Source organism: Bos taurus, chromosome Y, assembly GCF_002263795.3.
Source record: "Bos taurus isolate L1 Dominette 01449 registration number 42190680 breed Hereford chromosome Y, ARS-UCD2.0, whole genome shotgun sequence".
NCBI lineage: Eukaryota > Metazoa > Chordata > Mammalia > Artiodactyla > Bovidae > Bos > Bos taurus.
This window is the reverse complement of record NC_082638.1, coordinates 40,580,813-40,587,790: the sequence shown is the minus strand read 5'-3', so window position 1 is coordinate 40,587,790 and position 6,978 is coordinate 40,580,813.

Here is a 6,978-nt window from a genome sequence, read left to right as displayed (position 1 = left end):
AGAAAATATTGTATGTATACTTTCATGTGAGATGTACAGAGAATTCCACATTTCAAGTTGGAAAAATTGTCCCCAGATTTGTATATGTGACTAATAGAGAATTTTATATTTCACATTCTGGAAGATACATCTAGATTTTCAAATGTGAAACTGAGAATTTCATCTTTTATGAAGGACTATGTCATTTCAGATGTCTGTACTTGAAACAGATAATACCTTCATCAAGAGGCGCCTTAATTCCTATTATTCTTCTGTCATTTGGGTGTTGTCATCTGGATAACTAAGTTATCATATCGCCCACATAAATTTTGTGTCTAGCTTGAGATTCATCTAGGATTTTATTTTTTCATGAGGTCCTCTGCACAGAAGTCAAATAACCAGGGCAACACTAGATAGCTTTGACTTATTCCTTTCCCGATTTTGAATCACTTCATTGTCCCGTGTCCAGGTCTAACTGTTGCAAATTTAATAGCGTACACATTTCCCAGGAGACAGGTAAGGAATTCTGATGTTCTTTTCTCTAAGAATTTTCCAAAATTACTTTTCTTTTTCAATGGTTTGTGTGTGATTCACAGTGTCCAAGTAATTAGCAGAAACAATTAAGCAGATATAGATGATTGTATAGTCTATACATCAATTTATGTGTACCTGTTATGACTGAATCACTAACTACACATTTCTGTGTTTTTTTGTTTGTTTATTTTTTGGTCATTGTTGTTATTGTTGTTTTCTCTCTTTATCAAGTAGTCAAGTACCAAGTAGTCAAGTCAAGTATGAACTTGCCAACTTATTCTACAGGAATTAAATTATGCCCATGGCAGTCTCTGACCCTTGAGACTCGCTGAATGGAATTAAGCTTTGAGATTTGAAATCAGACATCGGTACTCTGGGAAAATGTCAGGAACATTCAAAATATAGCTAGATATATTCAAGTGCTGACTTTTTGAGCCCAGTTATGCTATTATATTTTATGTGGAATGTTCTGCATTTCTTCATGCTGATGACAATTTATCATTAAGAGAAATTTTCTAGGGGGAAAACAACAACAACAACAAATGTGCTTGATTGCATGTTGGAAGTCAAAGTAATACCAGTTACGTGTGTACGTAAGCAACGTCCCATCAAACAGAGTAATTCATGTCCACTAATGTTTCATGTTTTGCTGTCAAGGAAAAAGAATAATAGAGCTTTCCAGGAAACACTGAGAAGTTCAAAGAAGGCAGAAATGTAGAAGGATATGAAATGCACCTCTCTCAATGTATAGATCAGAAGTAACACTTCTACATGGTCAATAGTTTTCCCAGAGCATCAGATAAATACTAGCAGAAGACCCTAGTCCCCAGAGTGTTCCATGTGGGTTTCAGACATACCTGGGTGGGAAGGAATTAAGATGGGAAAAGAAGTATAAGAGGAAGCAAAACAAAACCTGAGCCTTGTGGTGGGAGATGGAGAAGCAGGGAAGAGATTTCCAGAATGAGGCAAGCCCCTTCAGTAAAGGGTAAATTGCTTTGGACTGAAAGGAAGCAAGGTAAGACAGCTGATGAAATATTATTTATATAGAGCAAAAGTTACACAGATAATGTGTGTCGTGGCTCTATATGGCCCAAACTGCAATGCAGCTCAACCAGTGTGCATGGGGTCTGGAAGCTGGACACAGGATTTAGAGTGCCATCCTGGGAGAGGACTGTTGTTGGCTATGTGGAGATGGCCTGAAGGAGAAAGGGTGACAGAGAATGAGATGGCTGGATTGCATCACCAATGCAATGGACACGAACTTGGGCAAACTTCAGGAAATGGTGAGGGACAGGGAGGTCTGGCACACTGTGGTCCATGGAGTTGCAGATACAACTGGGCAAATGAACAACAACAATTTCTTGAGATAAAGCTGTTCCAGGGGGAGTAGAAGAGGAAAACATTTGTGAGAACAATGGAAGCGCCAAGTTCTCCCCTAGAGACGGAGGAAGTGGGAAGAGTCTGGCCACCTGGATTAGTGCTCTCCTGAAAGGTGTGCCTTCTGGCCACCTTGTAGAGTCCACTTCTCACACAGCCCTGATCTGTAGTCAGCAGGCACCAGCATGTGTCCTGAGGGCCTGACCTCCTACTGGGTACCAGGTTCTCAGTTGGTGTGAGATGCCCAGCCCTGTTGGTGGATGCTCAGGCTGACCACATGTCACTCCACAGCCACAAGCCCAAGGGAGCTTCCTCCTTGACCACAGCAATGGACCTGAACTGGACTCAGCCTTGGGGTTGTCTATGGAAGGAAAGGTGGGAAAGGTCATGTCTGTCTTTTGTTTGTTTGTTTGTTTGTTTTCTATTGTTGGCCAGCCAGTGCAGCTTGCAGGATCTTAGTTCCCCAACTATGTATAGAATCCCTGCCCTCAGCAGTGAAAGTGCAGAGTCCTAACCACTCCAGGACTACCAGAGAGTTCCTAGTAGGTCATTTCTTGAGCCTGGCAGATGGCCCAGAAGTCTGACGTTGGCTGCTGAGAGGCAGCCTTCTATGGGTGAGGCTTGGGTGAAGTCACAAAACATCCCTCTCTCCCTGATCTCTGGGAGCCCTGTGACCATGGCCCATATCATAGAAACTTCTGGAGGTAGAGAGAATTGAAGGACGACATACCCCCTCCCCACTCATATTCCTTTCCTGGCTACAGACCCAAAGGCCTTCCAATAAATTCATCTGCTCTCAACCCATCTACAGAAAGCATGCTGTCCTCCTTCCTGGAAACCTTCCCTGAAGAAAAGGTTGAAATCATGTCCTCTGCTTCTTCCTAACATAACATGTGAAGGCTTTTCTGTACATCCAGTGTTAAGCTTATGCTAGACAGCTATGGGTTTTCTTCCTTTTTTTTTTTTTATTTTTTGTTAAAACACATACTCCCCTTCACAACCAGGATGGTTTGAGCACAGGCCTTGCTCTGTTCTCAAGGCTCTGTCCCTCACAGTCTAGGAGAGAAGTAAAGAAAGTTGGGGCCAGAACGAGAGTTGGGTGGGGACTTTTAGCAGCAGTGGTCTGCAAGAAGGGGTCCACAGGAGCAGGCTGTGTCCTGGAAAATCTGGGTGGGTGGGCATTTGTTGATGTTTAGAAGTCACCTGGGAGCTGAGTCATCACCTGCATACTCCCCACCTGTCCTTGAGGTGAGCCCTCTCCAGGGACTCCTGATCTAAAGAACGCATTAATGTACTAAGGTAGCCACAAGATATACAAGAGACCTAAACAACAGGAAATTGTTTTCTCCCAGTTCTGGAGGCTAGAAGTCCAGGATCAAGGTGTTGACAGTGTGGTTTCTCGGGAGATCTCTTTCCCTGATGCACAAACAGCTGCATTCTTGTGTCCTCCTGTCCCTTTATGTCCATGCATCCTTGATGTCTTGTGTGTCCTAATTTCCTTTTTTTTTTTTTTTTTTCTGGCCATGCTGCTTCACTTCTGGGTCTTAGTTTCCAGTCCAGGGATTGAAATGGGGCCCTTGGCCGTGAAAATTCTGAGCCCTAACCACTGGCCTTGCAGGGAATTCTGCTCTCTCTTTTTATGTAGAGAACCATCAGATTGGACTAGGGCTTACCCTAGTGCCTTCGTTGAGTTTAACTACCTTGTTAAGAATATCATCTACAAATATAGTCACATTCCAAAGTGTAGGGGGATAGGACTTCTACAGATAATTTTTTAAATGAATTAATTTATTTGATGGCACCAATTGTTAGTTGTGGCATGTGGGGTCTTTGGACTTCCTGGCAGCATGTGGGATCTAGTTCCCTGACCAGGGACTGAAGTCCAGCCCCCTGCACTGGGAGTGGAGAGCTTTAGCCACTGGATCATTGGGAAAGTCCCCTCAACATATGGATTTTGTAGGACACAATGAAGCCCAAAACAGGGTTGATGGTAGGGTGATGTGCCTGGCTACACATTGTGGTGTAGCTTCACGTTGCACCCTACCTGCTCCTTACAAATATCTGAGACGCTTAGTAACGTTGACTCCCTGGTCCCATTCCTGGAGATACTTATTCTGTGGGTATGGAGTAAGATCGGCAAAATCAACCAGAACTTTTCAAAATCAATCAGTACTTTTCAAAACTCTCTAGTACTCACTGTTTAATATGGACACCTTAAGCAGCCTGGGCAACACCTGGAGTTTGTGAGAAACGCAAGACTCTCAGGCCCCACTCACAACTGTTGGACGAGAATATGTTTTTACACAAGACACGTAGGGAAATCCTTAGATTCACTGAGGGTTACAAAGCACAGCCCAGGAGATTTGCAAGTGTGGCCCAAACTGAGAAGTTTGGATCCAGATCTCTGAGCTTTGCTTATACCCTAACTTCCTTTAGTACGAAGGACATCCAGAAGCCCCAGGACAGAGTGTGGAGGTCCTAGAATCTCTGAAGAGTGGTGGGGAGGATGAAGCTCCCAGCTCAAGGTACAACATCTGATTGGTTTATTGAATTACCAATAACACGCTTCTCCCAAGGCAGGTGCTCAGTGTGTCACATGAAGAAAAAATTAATTCCTGACCCTCAACCCTCAGGGTCTCCTGAAGGAGTAGATTCTTGGATATTTTAAGCATGTTTTTACTGTTGTTTGGGTTCCCCTTGTGCCTCAGCTGGTAAAGAATCTGCCTGCAATGTGGGAGACCTGAGTTTGATCCCTGGGTTGGGAAAATCCCCTGGAGACAGGAAAGGCTACCCAGTCCAGTATTCTAGCCTGGACGATTCCATGGACTGTATATAGTCCATGGGGTCAGGAAGGGTCAGACACGACTGAGGAACTTTCACTTTCACTGTTGTGGTTTAGTTGCTAAGTTGTGTCTGAGTCTTTTGTGACCCCATAGACTGTAGCCTGCCAGGCCCCTCTGTCCATGGTATTTCCCAGGCAAGAATACTGGACTGGGTTGCCATTTCTTCCTCCAGGAGATCTTTCCAACCCTTTCATTGAAACCAGGTCTTCTGCATTAACAGGTGGATTCTTAACTGCTGAACCACCAGAGATCAATCTTTCCCAAAGTATTGGATGATTTTACACCCTGGGACTCACGTCACATCAGAATCAAGTGAGGCAAACATTGAACTTTCAGATGCCCAGGCCCCCTCCTCAGGCAATTTTAGTTTCTTAGGTATGATATGCAGCCCTGGAATCTCTATGTTTAATAATGTCCCAGGTGATTCTGAGATTTGAACAATCTTTAGAAGCATATGAAAATGAAAGTGTTAGTCATCCAGTTGTGTTTGACTCTTTGCAAACCCATGGATAGTAGTTCCCCAGGCTCCTCTATCCATGGAATTCTCGAGGCAAGCATACTGAAGTGGATAGCCATTCCCTTCTCCAGGAGATCTTCCTGAACCAGGGATCAAACTCCGGTCTCCTCTACTGCAGGCAGACTTTTTACTGTCTGAGCCATTAGGGAAGCCTAGAAGCATAAATATGTAGTCAACATTTTCCTTCCTTTCCCCTAAGTTTTTGCAAACATTTTAAAATTGACATCCAAAATGTTTTTATTGTAAGTGTAAACACAGCAAAGGATGTACCTTTGGGCATACAATAAAAATAAACCCTTTAAGTAATCAAACTAGGAATTCCCTGGCAAGCCAGCGTTTACTGCTCAATGCTATCACTCTGGTGATCTGGGTTCAGTCCCCGGTCAGGAAACTAAGATCCTGCAGGAAGTCTCATGGTGTATCCATAAATAAATAAAACTGTTAATATCATGCTTACAAATACATCCAGAAGAATGTAAAGAGCATAGAGTTCAAAAATATATATATTTTTATTCATTTATTTGGCTGCCTCGAGTCTTAGTCATGGCATGCAGGATCCTTTGTCCTTTCTACTGCCCTCTGGTATATGGGATCTTAACCACCATGTATTAAACGCACATTCCCTACATTGGAAGGCAGATTCTCAACCCATGGACCACGAGGGAAGTCCCTAGCCTTGGGTTTTGATACTCACCAACATTGCAGAAGGCCATGGCAAGGAAATCCAGCATTTTTGCCTGGAGAAGTCCATGGATAGAGGAGCCTGGCTGGCTACAGTCTATGGGGTCGCAAGAAGTCAGACACAACTGAGCAACTAGGCACAGCACTCACCATCAACCGTCTTAAAAGAGTCTAAAACGAGCTCTTTCTAATGGTCGGTTCTGTATTTTTTTCCCCTGCTTCATTGAGATGTAATGGACACATATTGTGTAAATTTAAGGTGAACACATGTTGATTTGATAAGAACAGTGTTTTTGATGTTATATCTGGTTACAACACTTGAGATCACGTTCATCAGTGAAGTTCATTTTTGTTCTAATTCAGTGACTCTGTTACCTTATAAGGAATGGAAATACACATATTTCTACTCTGAAACCCTCCCTCCCTCTATGTATCTGTGTGCACAGGGTTGTAAAGGCAGTGGGAAGGAAAGCTTGAGATATAATCTTGGTGGTGCAAAGGGGAAGGAGAGAGAAGACGGGGAGTGAGTGAGGAAGGCAGAAGGATGGGGACCAGGGTGTGACCTGACACCCCTGACCTGGTTTAAGAAAGCATGAGCCCCTGCCTAGAAAAAGCTCCTGGGGTTCAGCATGAAGATCCACAGTGAGGACCCCTGAAATCCAGCAGGTGCTGAGTCTTCAAGTGCAGATCATTTGGGAGTAAGCTTGCTTTCTGCTCTCCTCACCATGCCCACACGCCCCCAACCCACCACCCTTGCTCCCAGAAGAGGACAGGGGTTTGCTGTTTGCAGCTGGAGAATTTTCTGGTATTGGAGGTGAACCCCTGATTTTTCCATTCCTGATACCAGCCCGAGCTCTGTTGGAATAGCTATGTGGACCACCTTCCCCTGCCCTTAAGCTATTGAATCCCAAATAACTAAAGATGCAGATAAACTGGAGATAAGATGGTGGGCCTCTGGATGCCAGAGAGGGAAGTGGGGACTCTCACCACCCTGAGACCTGGAAAACAGCCCCTGGGTGGGGCCCTGCAGCCGCACCCACATTCTTT